The sequence below is a fragment of the Myxine glutinosa genome, chromosome 1 (assembly GCF_964187855.1).
Source record: "Myxine glutinosa chromosome 1, kmMyxGlut1.1, whole genome shotgun sequence".
In the NCBI taxonomy this organism is placed as follows: Eukaryota; Metazoa; Chordata; class Myxini; order Myxiniformes; family Myxinidae; genus Myxine; species Myxine glutinosa.
In genome coordinates, this window is record NC_136261.1 from 198,847,363 (window position 1) to 198,859,803 (window position 12,441).

Sequence of the window (12,441 nt, forward strand, 5' to 3'; positions counted from 1 at the left end):
GGATTATAGTCAGATTATAATATTGCTTGGGTTTCAGGCCAATACGCAGCTACGTTGTCCCGAGGGCCGAACGGCCGAGGTCAATATTCCGCCCTCGGGACAGCATAACGCGCATTGGCCAAAAACTCGAACAATATTTCCATTCTTATTATGATGGATGAAGGCAATGATAATGGCTCCAATAATCGCAGACAAGCCCAAACTGCGCCACTCCCTTGTGGGAGTAGGCCTACATGACATGTATGTGGTCGTGCACAGGCCACGCCCACGCGTGGCCAATATTTAGGGTGAATGTTGTTCGTATGGCGGCCATAGGCCATATTTTAAAACTTTGTTGCACCCACCCCCACCTTGTGTAAACCGACATCCCCAAGAATTTCATTAAGTGCACCCATTTGGACCAGATTAGGAGGGTTGTCAAGTTGTCGCGGTGTGCGGGGGTTTACGACAATGCGATTAATGTCTGCCGGTGTCAGGGTCCAAACGCGTTTTCTTGAATTCTTAAAATCACACACCACTCTGCCAATAATGGACATAGAGGGTCGTGTGAGGTGTCAAAATGATCAGAGTACTTCCATACAATATGGAAGCTGCAACCCAGCTGTCGGTGACATCTGCGGTTACCTCTGGGTCAAGAAATCTGTAAAAATGGTGAAATGTATATTTTGTCTTACATTTTGATACATCATAAATTGTCTTCATAACACAGAGAATAACGAAGGTATTGGTTTAATGTGTACTCTAAAAGTTTCCCAGTACACTGTGCAAAATAATGATACCACACAAATATATCTGATATTAATATTTCTGAGTTTAATACCGCAAAACCGAAGTGTACCCCCTTATTTTCTTCATGGTATATGCAATATGCATACAACATAAGTTTGGATACAGTCGATGTGATATTGGCAATTACTTCAGGTATAACATCGAGATAAATATCATGATTTTCGCGACTGCATTGCACATTATCAAGACAAAAGAGACCTGAATTAAAGATGCCTTAGATTATTTTGGCCACCTATGGAATAATACACACAAACACAAAAATACACCATAAATGTTTCATTTGGAGATACAAATGTGTTTCATAATACGAAATGTTTGTCCAACAAAATCAGAATTCACTTGAATGTCCATCATATTTTCTATTCAGTTGAATGCCCATCATGTTCATGATTTAACTGAGATGTCGAGCAAAATAAAAGTTCACTTGAATGTCCATCTTGGTAACTATCCATTTTAATGTCTATCATCTATCTATAATTCCAGCAATCTCTGTGTGTGTGTGTGTGTGTGTCTGTGTGTGTGTGTGTGTGTCTGTGTGTGTGTTTGTTTGTCTGTGACCGCTGTTTCTCGACAACCACGGGTCCGATATACTTGAAACTTGCCAGGTATATTGCTGGGGACCCGAGGATGTGCCTTTTCAAGGTTTTAAATTAATCGCAGAAGTAGTTACCGAGCTATGTCCAAAAAACGATTCAACCAATCAGAGAGCAGCGAGCTATCGCGTGTGCCGAACGTGGCGAACACACTCTGCCTCGGACGGCACATTTGAGAGCGTATTCATTTATTTCACGTTGGCAAACTATGTTGCCGCTATGTTGGCGTTAAACTATGTTTTAAAACTAATTAAAACCATTTCATGTAAATAGAGGGGGGGGGGGATTGTCACTGTACTCGCAAGCCGTTCGCCGTTCGCTTTGGCGTTGCGAATGAACCAAAACATTTCATGAACCAAACCATTTCATGTAAAGCGTTCGCCGTTCGCTTTGGCGTTGCGAATTACCCAAAACATTTCATGAACCAAACCATTTCATGTAAATAGAGGGGGGGGATATAATTTTAGATATATATATAGTACGGGCATGCCCTAGTCTATCTATAATTCCAGTAATCTCTGTATGTCTGTGACCGCTGTTTCTCGACAACCACGGGTCCGATATACTTGAAACTTGCCAGGTATATTGCTGGGGACCCGAGGATGTGCCTTTTCAAGGTTTCATATTAATCGGACAAGTAGTTAGCGAGCTATGTCCAAAAAACGATTCAACCAATCAGAGAGCAGCGAGCTATCACGTGTGCCGAACGTGCCGAACAGACTCTGCCTCGGACGGCACATTTGAGAGCGTATTCATTTATTTCACGTTGGCAAACTATGTTGGCGTTAAACTATGTTTTAAAACTAATTAAAACTAATTTGCGATTCTTTCGCTTTCCTGCGCGTTTGTGCACGCTATGGCGATTTCTTTACCAAACTCCGCAAGCCGTTCGCTTTGGCCCAAACCATTTCATGTAAATAGAGGGGGGGGATTGTCACCGTACTCGCAAGCCGTTCACTTTGGACCAAACCATTTCATGTAAATAGAGGGGGGGGATTGTCACCGTACTCGCAAGCCGTTCGCTTTGGACCAAACCATTTCATGTAAATAGAGGGGGGGGATTGTCACCGTACTCGCAAGCCGTTCGCTTTGGACCAAACCATTTCATGTAAATAGAGGGGGGGGGGGATATAATTTTAGATATATATATAGTACGGGCATGCCCTAGTCTATCTATAATTCCAGTAATCTCTGTATGTCTGTGACCGCTGTTTCTCGACAACCACGGGTCCGATATACTTGAAACTTGCCAGGTATATTGCTGGGGACCCGAGGATGTGCCTTTTCAAGGTTTCATATTAATCGGACAAGTAGTTAGCGAGCTATGTCCAAAAAACGATTCAACCAATCAGAGAGCAGCGAGCTATCACGTGTGCCGAACGTGCCGAACAGACTCTGCCTCGGACGGCACATTTGAGAGCGTATTCATTTATTTCACGTTGGCAAACTATGTTGGCGTTAAACTATGTTTTAAAACTAATTAAAACTAATTTGCGATTCTTTCGCTTTCCTGCGCGTTTGTGCACGCTATGGCGATTTCTTTACCAAACTCCGCAAGCCGTTCGCTTTGGACCAAACCATTTCATGTAAATAGAGGGGGGGGATTGTCACCGTACTCGCAAGCCGTTCGCTTTGGACCAAACCATTTCATGTAAATAGAGGGGGGGGATTGTCACCGTACTCGCAAGCCGTTCGCTTTGGACCAAACCATTTCATGTAAATAGAGGGGGGGGATTGTCACCGTACTCGCAAGCCGTTCGCTTTGGACCAAACCATTTCATGTAAATAGAGGGGGGGGATATAATTTTAGATATATATATAGTACGGGCATGCCCTAGTCTATCTATAATTCCAGTAATCTCTGTATGTCTGTGACCGCTGTTTCTCGACAACCACGGGTCCGATATACTTGAAACTTGCCAGGTATATTGCTGGGGACCCGAGGATGTGCCTTTTCAAGGTTTCATATTAATCGGACAAGTAGTTAGCGAGCTATGTCCAAAAAACGATTCAACCAATCAGAGAGCAGCGAGCTATCACGTGTGCCGAACGTGCCGAACAGACTCTGCCTCGGACGGCACATTTGAGAGCGTATTCATTTATTTCACGTTGGCAAACTATGTTGGCGTTAAACTATGTTTTAAAACTAATTAAAACTAATTTGCGATTCTTTCGCTTTCCTGCGCGTTTGTGCACGCTATGGCGATTTCTTTACCAAACTCCGCAAGCCGTTCGCTTTGGACCAAACCATTTCATGTAAATAGAGGGGGGGGGATTGTCACCGTACTCGCAAGCCGTTCGCTTTGGACCAAACCATTTCATGTAAATAGAGGGGGGGGATTGTCACCGTACTCGCAAGCCGTTCGCTTTGGACCAAACCATTTCATGTAAATAGAGGAGGGGGGGATTGTCACCGTACTCGCAAGCCGTTCGCTTTGGACCAAACCATTTCATGTAAATAGAGGGGGGGGGGATATAATTTTAGATATATATATAGTACGGGCATGCCCTAGTATTTTAAATAAACATAAATGCAAATTTCGCATGTGGAAAAAGTAAGTACACCCCTCCATTTATTACTACTTCAAATACCTAAAATTAGAATCAGGTGCACCAGCTGAGGTGCAAATGATTAGAACATCGTTGGAGAGGATCTTGGAGGAACCTGTCTTATTTAAATCTGACATTTCGTTTGGTTTGCTCTTTGTTGTTGAAGTGTGCGGCGTCACCATGCCAAGATCAAAAGAGCTGTCTGCGGCCTTCAGAAAGAAGGTTATAGATGCCTACGAGTCTGGGAAGGGATTTTAAAAGATCTCCAAACAATTTGAAACGAATCATTCGACTGTCCGGAAGATCATCTACAGGTGGAGAAGATTCCAAACAACTGCCAACTTGTTCGGGCCATGCCGCCCCGGCAAGTTCAGCCCGAGAGCAGACCACAAGATGCTGAAATAAGCTTCCGAGCACCCCCAGAATGTCATCACGGGACCTACAGGTAGCTCTCGTCACCGTCGATGTCAAAGTGCACGGGTCCACCACTAGAAAGAGTCAGTCGTTCGAGTTAGACTGTCTGCCCCATCCTTCCCTTTCTCCAAGCTATTCTGAAATCTCTGACACACCTTCAACGGCTCTCCCTACCTCTTGCACCTCTTGCACATCTTACCCGACCCCTCGTCCCCCCTGTTCTGTATCCGATGGTCCCCCTTCCTCTTCATTAACGAACGGTATGGACCTCAAACATCTGGGGCCTTCGTTCAAACTTGACCGATCTCTCCATACAGGTTGCTTCTGACAAAGCAGACGTGATCTGCTTAACAGAAACTTTCCTCCTTCATGATGTCTCTGATTCCTTGGTATCTCTCCCAGGTTACTCCCTCCTCCGGTATGATAGGCCTGAGCCTCGTCCTGGAGGCGGGGTTGCTGTCTTTATCAAAAACTCTCTTCCTCAGTCGCCCTGCACTGCACTGCACTGCACTGCACTGCACTCTCTCCACCTCACCCCCTGGAATACCTGTGGCTACGGCTTCCCCTTCGCTCCCACCTCTTGTTCATATGTGTGTTGTACCGTCCACCAAACGGTGATGACTCCATCTACATGTCGCTGTCTGATAATATGGACCCACTTCTATGCACTCATCCCAAGTCTCTCTTCCTCATATGTGGTGATTTAAATTGTCACCATGCCAGTTGGCTGGGTGTGGGTACCTCTCTCACCAGCCATGGCTCCTCAGCAAAGGACTTTTGCGACTCACTGGGACTGACACAATCTGTCAATTTCCCCACCCGGATCTCAGTCAACAGAGCATCTTCTCTTCTGGACTTGGTTATGACTAACTTACCTGAAAATGTCTGCTGCTCTTCTTCTGCTCCAATCGGCTCTTCTGATCATGTGCTTGTTAAAGTGGACATCTCTCTGACCATTCTCAGGGAGCTCTGCTCAGCGTCGACGAGTCTGGCATTTCACTCAGGCCAACTGGCACGGTCTTCAAGCAGCCATCAATCATCTGGACTGGTCTCCCATCTCTACCACCTCTGACATCAACTGACATCATCCTGGGAATTCTTCCAAAGTAAATTGCTCTCTCTCTCTCTCATGCACAGATTTATGCCATGTCGTCTTCAGTTGTCGTACGCTTCCTCCCGTCCATGGTGCAGCACGGAATTTTGCGGTGAGGCTGTTGCCCAGAAACAACTTGCCTTCGTCTCCTGGAAAGCAAATCCAACGGAAGGAAATGTCATTTCCTTTCACAAAGCCCGAAACAAGTGTGTGTCCACCCTCAGGAGAGCCAGGAAACAATATCTCTCCGTTCTCAAGACCGAACTGTCTTGTCTGTCTCCCTCTTCCGAATCCTGGTGGCGTCTGGTCAAATCTGTTTCTGGTGTTTGTTCCCCCTCCATCCCCTCCCTCAGCTCAAACGGCTACACGGCTACACGGCTGCCTCCGCACGTGAAAAAGCTGAATGCCTCAACTCTGTGTTTGCCTCTAAATCTTGTGCGCCACACCCATTCCTCTCTGTACCCAGTCGTACCCAGGTGCTCCGTGTCCTTTCCGCCCGACGAGGTGGAAAAGTTTCTGTCATCCCTCGACTCCGATTCTGCAACTGGACCTGACGGCATCAGCCCACGGGTCCGAAAATGCTGTTCTTCCGCTCCTTCACTCCCTCTCTCTGTTCTCTTCACCCTCTCTTTTGCTCAAGGTCAACTGCCATCTGCTTGGAAATCAGCCAACATCACCGCTTTGCACAAAAACAGATCCTAGCGACTACAGATCAATCAGCCTTCTCCCAATTATTATCAGCAAAGTCCTGGAATGCATCATTGCTTCGGATATGAAATGTTTCCTCTTTTCCAATGGCTTGATCTCTGGTCATCAATTTGCTTCCAGACCAGGTCACTCCACTCTGGACATGCTGCTTCTGCTGTCTCAACAATGGATGGAGGGAGGGAGGGGTCCTCAATGCCAAACGGGAAATCAGAGGCTTCTCCCTCGACATACGACGTGCCTTCGATACGGTCTGGCACGCCGCTCTGCTCACCAAACTCTCCTCCTTTGGTATCCATGGAAATATCCGTGCATGGCTGGCGCATGGACTTCCTCTCTAGTCGTAGTGAGCGTGTGGCCCTGAATGGCTTTCTCTCACCTCCTCTTCCTGTTCAGGCTGGAGTTCCCCAAGGCAGTGTTCTGGGCCCTGTGCTTTTTCTGGTCTTCATCAATGATCTCTCTGACTCTTTGCTGACGACTGCACTCTGTTGTGCCGCTCCATTGCTCATCCCTCAGATCGGCAGTCTGCAGCCTCCTCGCTCTCTGCAGACCTGGACAAAATCACAGACTGGGCAAACAAGTGGAACGTGTCTTTCAATCCGAAATAAATCTCACACTCTTACGATGTCTCTCCGAAAAGACCGACTGGACAACCCTCCCATCCACTTTCTGAATATTCCTCTCCAAGAAGTTCTGTCACTCAAGCTTTTGGGTTGGGTCTCACTATGTGCCATGATCTTTCCTGGAAAAAAAGCACATTTCCAAGCCGGCCTCCAAAGCCAGTCGCCGACTGGGCATCCTCCGTCGTGCGAAGTCCTTCCTTGGCACACCTGAGCTCCTCGCCACATACGAGGCTTTCGTCCGCAGCTCAATGGAGTATTGCTCTCCCCTCTGGGCCGGTGCTCCTGCCTCACACCTAGCTCGTCTTCACGCTGTTGAAACCAAAGCGTTCAGAATCATTGGAATCTCCCGCGATGACGCCATCTCCGAGGGCCTTTCACTTACTCACCGCAGGCAGGTTGGTGGTCTTTCCGTCTTCTACCGACTCATCTCCGGCCTAGCCCCCCCCCCCCCCAGCCCTGTCTGTGCTCTGTCCCCCAAATATTCCTACAGGTCGCACAAGATCTGCCTGCAACCCTCTTGTGGTTAAACTGCCAAAATCAAGACTCTCCGCTCACCTTCACTCCTTCATTCTTCATGCTTCTTTTGTCCCGCCTCTGGAACAAACTCCCTCACTCTCTTCAATCGCACTCCTCCCTCCAGGTCTTTAAAACAGCTGTTCGCCACCATCTCTTATCTTCCCCAATCCAAAACCTTGATCTTTTCTACCCCCGCTAATTTCACCCCAAATCCACTTTTTTGAAATACCAACTTCTTTGCTGAAAGTCCTTGGTGTCCTTGCATTTTATACCGATCCTGCCTCCCCCCAAGCCCTCTCCCTCCCACACATCTTCCGATGTCCCTGCTCTCAAATGTTGTGTTTGTGTGCTTCCTCCCCTTCTCTCCCCATCTTGTGTACCGGTCCCCTTTTTATATACTTTGTTTGATAAATGTTAGCTCTTTCACGAGCCTCGATTCTGTATACAAAAATACAAAACAAAAAAAAAACGTCTTCTTCTTCTTCTTCAAATAAAATGACCACACTCTACATTAACCCTCTTAATTGCGTTAATTCCGCCAAGACCCTTCAGGCCACCAATACCCCAAAAGCCCAAAAGACCCCGAAGGCCCAAAACATCCCGAAGACCCAAAGCACCCCGAAATGGTCAAAGATGCCGACCCCTCCGATACGACGTGCGGTGAGGCGCGCGGGGCGCGCCGAGTCACGCACGCTGGACGCTGGTATATATAAATAAATCAAGCACCCTTCCTTCGCCCATATATCCACACTTTTGAGTACAACATTAAATTTAAAAAAAACTCAAAAGTATTTTTACATTTTTTGATTTATTTCACGTTCAATTGCACATTCATCCAATAACCTGAAACACTACTTTTCCTTTTGCCATTTTATATGTGGAGGCATTCTCGAATAAATTCTAATTTATTGATCATTCGATCATTCATTCGTTCATTCATGTAAAGCTCTTCACAAAATGCAAACACCACATATAGAAAATACCTGGGGTGATATCCATATCCATGTCACATGTCACATGTCACATTCATTGCGTCACTGAGACGTTATTATACGAGTAAAAACAAAAACTGATCATTCTCTGCACAAATGATTTCTTTTTTCATGAATAATCTTTGCTCTCTCTCATTGGGAAATGTTAAAGGTACAATTATTTTGTTTGCAATGACTGCAGCTTTAAAACTATTTCACAAGGTTGTAACAAATGACCCTTCGTCAATGGAGCGACCATATTGGGGAAGACGGAACACTATGGGGGGAGCACAAGAAAAATGGACACGGGCGGGCGGGCGAGCGGGGGGAATGCCCATTGCCTAAGCATTTATAACTTTGAAGGTAATGGAGCGAAAAGGTAACAGTTCGGTTAATGCCTTTTTTCCTCGATTCTTCTTGAAGACGAAAATGTTTTGAACAACCGCTGTTCAAGAATCACACGTCAAGCAACAATCATAACATCGACGTTCGACGTATTCATGATGTATAAAACCGCTGAATGAGGTGGATTTCATTTTTCCATTTCCATCGGTGGATGAGCATGAACACCAGGCAAGGTGGTGCCAGGACATCACCGGTCCTGGCACTGCCAAAACGAATCAATCACCCCGAAGGTAATCGAGATCAGGCCTCCATTCAAGCTACTTCACCACAGCACTGTTCTTGCCCAACCTGAAAGGAAGACAAGGACGACAACAATATTTCAGGGAATGTTGCATCATTTATCCTGAAATATCATTTGGCAACATTCAGAAAATGACTACCGACCGCCAACAAAAGATGCCCTTAAAGCGCGGCGTTACGCGCGCTGCTTGTGAGCAAGGAGGAAGCGGACAAGCGGTAACATATAAACGTCTTTATTGTAAGACTACACTGTAACACTGTACTGTCCCGGGCTGGGCGCCCGGTGTATATCATGAGGCCACGCCTACCCCTGGTGCGTGGCCACCGCCCACTTGGTGCGCGGAATGATGTCACCACGCCAGTGGGCTTTTGTGTCCGCCACACGCGCCCCCCCAGAATTCCCGCGCACCTGGAGGGCCAGTTTGCGGGGCAGACGAATGACCCGGCCGAAGCGCCCCCTGGCGATCGGCGGCGTCCGGGGTGCAGGGATGCCAGGTGGGATGCCCCTGGCTGCCCCTGGGATGGGTGCAGGACCGGGGGGCGGCGTGGCTGGGCGGTGCCGGGGGTCCGCCCGCAGGAGGGCGGCCCCGACGTGGGGGTCGGGCCACTGGCGGTGGATGGTCCACATCGAGGTGGGCCGGCTTGAGGCGGTCTACCGAAACGCGGTCAGGAGTACCGCCGATGTCCAGGGTGAAGTGCTTCGCCCCGGTCTCCAGCACGCGGAAAGGCCCGTCGTACGGGGGCCGCAGTGGTGTCCGATGGGCATCGTGGCGGACGAAGACGTACTCCGCCGTGCGAAGCTCCGGGGCGACGTGCGTCGGTGGGTGCCCGTGGCATGCCGTTGGCACCGGGGCGAACCTCTGGGCGGTCTCTTGTAGAGCGGAGCGCTGCTGTGCCGCGGACCATGGTGCCGTGGAGTCGGGGAGGAACTCGCCCGGCACCCGCAGCGGTTGCCCGAAGACCAATTCCGCCGCGGATGCGCGCAGGTCCTCCTTGGGCGCCGTCCGGAGGCCCAGCAGGACCCAGGGGAGCCTGTCGACCCAGCCGCCGTCGCGGAGGGTGGCCCGGAGCGCGGCCTTCAATGAGCGGTGAAATCGCTCACACAGGCCGTTAGCCTGGGGATGGTAGGCCGTGGTTCGGTGCAGCCGGACCCCGAGCCCCTGCGCAACCGCCCCCCAGAGCTCCGAGGTGAACTGGGGGCCGCGGTCGGATGAGATGTCTGAGGGGGCGCCGAACCGGGCGACCCAGGTGGCGATGAAAGCCTGCGCGACATCGGCCGCCGTTGTCGACGCCAAGGGCACGGCCTCCGGCCACCGGGTGGTGCGGTCCACCATGGTGAGGACGTAGGTGAAACCCCGCGAGGGGGGCAGAGGTCCCACCAGGTCCACGTGGACGTGGTCAAACCGGCGTTCCGGCACCGTGAACGGGGCCAACGGGGCCTGGGTGTGCCGGTGCACCTTGGCGCGCTGGCACGCGAGGCACGTCCTGGCCCAGCCGCGGACGGCCTTCCGGAGGCCATGCCAGACGAACTTGTCGGCGATCAGCCTTTGGGAGGCCCTCGCGCCCGGGTGGGACAGGCCGTGGATGGCGTCAAACACCTGGCGCTGCCAGCCCGCGGGCACGATGGGGCGAGGACGCCCGAGGGAGACGTCGCACAAGAGGGCCGCGCCCGCGCCGTCAAACGGCACCTCGGTGATGCGGAGGCCCGTGACGGCGGTCCGCAAGGCCTGGACGTCGGGGTCAGCGGCCTGGTCCGCTGCCATCCGGGCATAGTCGATGCCGAGGTGGACTGCGTGGGCGACGGCCCGGGAAAGGCAATCCGCCACCGGGTTGTCCTTCCCCGCGACGTGCTGGATGTCCGTCGTGTACTCGGACACGGCCGAGAGGTGACGCTGCTGCCGGGCCGACCACGGCTCGGTGACTTTGCCCATCGCAAAGATCAGCGGCTTGTGGTCGACGAAGGCAGTGAACGCCCGGCCCTCGAGCAGATGGCGGAAGTGCCTGACCGCCAAGTGAAGTCCGAGCAACTCGCGGTCGAAGGTACTGTAACGGCGTTCGGGCGGGCGAAGCTGCCGGCTAAAGAACGCCAGCGGCTGCCAAGCTCCACGCACCCATTGCTCATGCACTGCGCCCACCGCGTAGTCCGAGGCATCGGTGGTGAGGGCGATCGGTGCATCGGGCGCCGGGTGCGCGAGCATGGTGGCGTTAGCCAAGGCGAGCTTCGCGCCCGTGAACGCCGTGTCCATCTGCTCGGTCCAGGTAACGTCGCCTTTGCCCGGCTTACCTCGGAGAGCTTCGTGCAGGGGGCGCAGGAGCTGGGCGATACGGGGCAGGAACCGATGGTAAAAGTTCACCATGCCCAGGAACTCCTGCAGCCCTCTGATCGTGCGGGGGCGCGGAAACCCCTTCACCGCCTCCACCTTGGCCGGTAGGGGGACGGCTCCGTGCCTGGTGACACGGTGCCCCAGAAAATCGATTGTGGCGGCGCCGAACCGGCACTTTGCGGGGTTCACAATCAGGCCATGCTGGCCCAGGCGTTCGAAGAGCGTGCGGAGGTGGCGTAGGTGCTCTTCGCGGGACGCGCTGGCGACGAGGATATCGTCCAGGTAAACGTAGACAAAATCCAAGTCGCGCAGGACGCTGTCCATCAGTCGCTGGAACGCCTGAGCCGCATTCTTCAGACCGAAGGGCATGCGCAAGAACTCGAAGAGTCCGAATGGCGTGATGACCGCCGTCTTCGGGACGTCCTCCGGCCTGACGGGGACCTGATGGTAGCCGCGTATGAGGTCCACCTTCGAGAAGAAGGACCTGCCCGCCAAACGGGCGGAAAAGTCCTGAATGTGGGGGACGGGGTAGCGGTCGGGAGTCGTGGCGTCATTGAGACGGCGATAGTCCCCGCACGGTCGCCATCCCCCGCCGGGCTTCGGCACGATGTGCAGCGGCGACGCCCAAGCGCTCTCTGAGCGCCGAACGATGCCGAGTCGCTCCAGGGTAGCGAACTCCGCTTTTGCCACCGCCAGCTTCGTCGGCTCGAGGCGGCGTGCCCGGGCGTAGACCGGTGGCCCGACGGTGGGGATGTGATGGGCCACCCCGTGCTTGACGGCCCCCGCCGAGAAGGTGGGCCGCGTGAGGGCCGGGAAGCCGGCGAGGAGGCGGGTGAATGCGTCCGCTGCCGGAAGCGTACAGACCAACGTGGCCGGAACCGAATCGTTCGGCAAGCCGCTTGGCAAGCCGCTCGTTGAGCTGGGCAACGCACAAGCGAGCGAGCTGAACGTCTCGGCCTGGACAAGCCGTCTGCGCTTGACGTCGACCAGGAGCCCATTAGCGCACAGGAAGTCCGCGCCAAGCAGTGCCATGGGCACGTCGGCGGTGACGAACGTCCATCGGAAAACCTGCCCTCCAAACCGCAGAGAGAGGCAGCGTTTTCCGTACGTACGGATGGGCGTCCCGTTCGCGGCAAGCAGCGCGGGGCCCCCACCCGCGGCGTGCTTGTCTGACGTGCCGGCGGGAATGACACTCACCTGCGCTCCCGTGTCGCACAG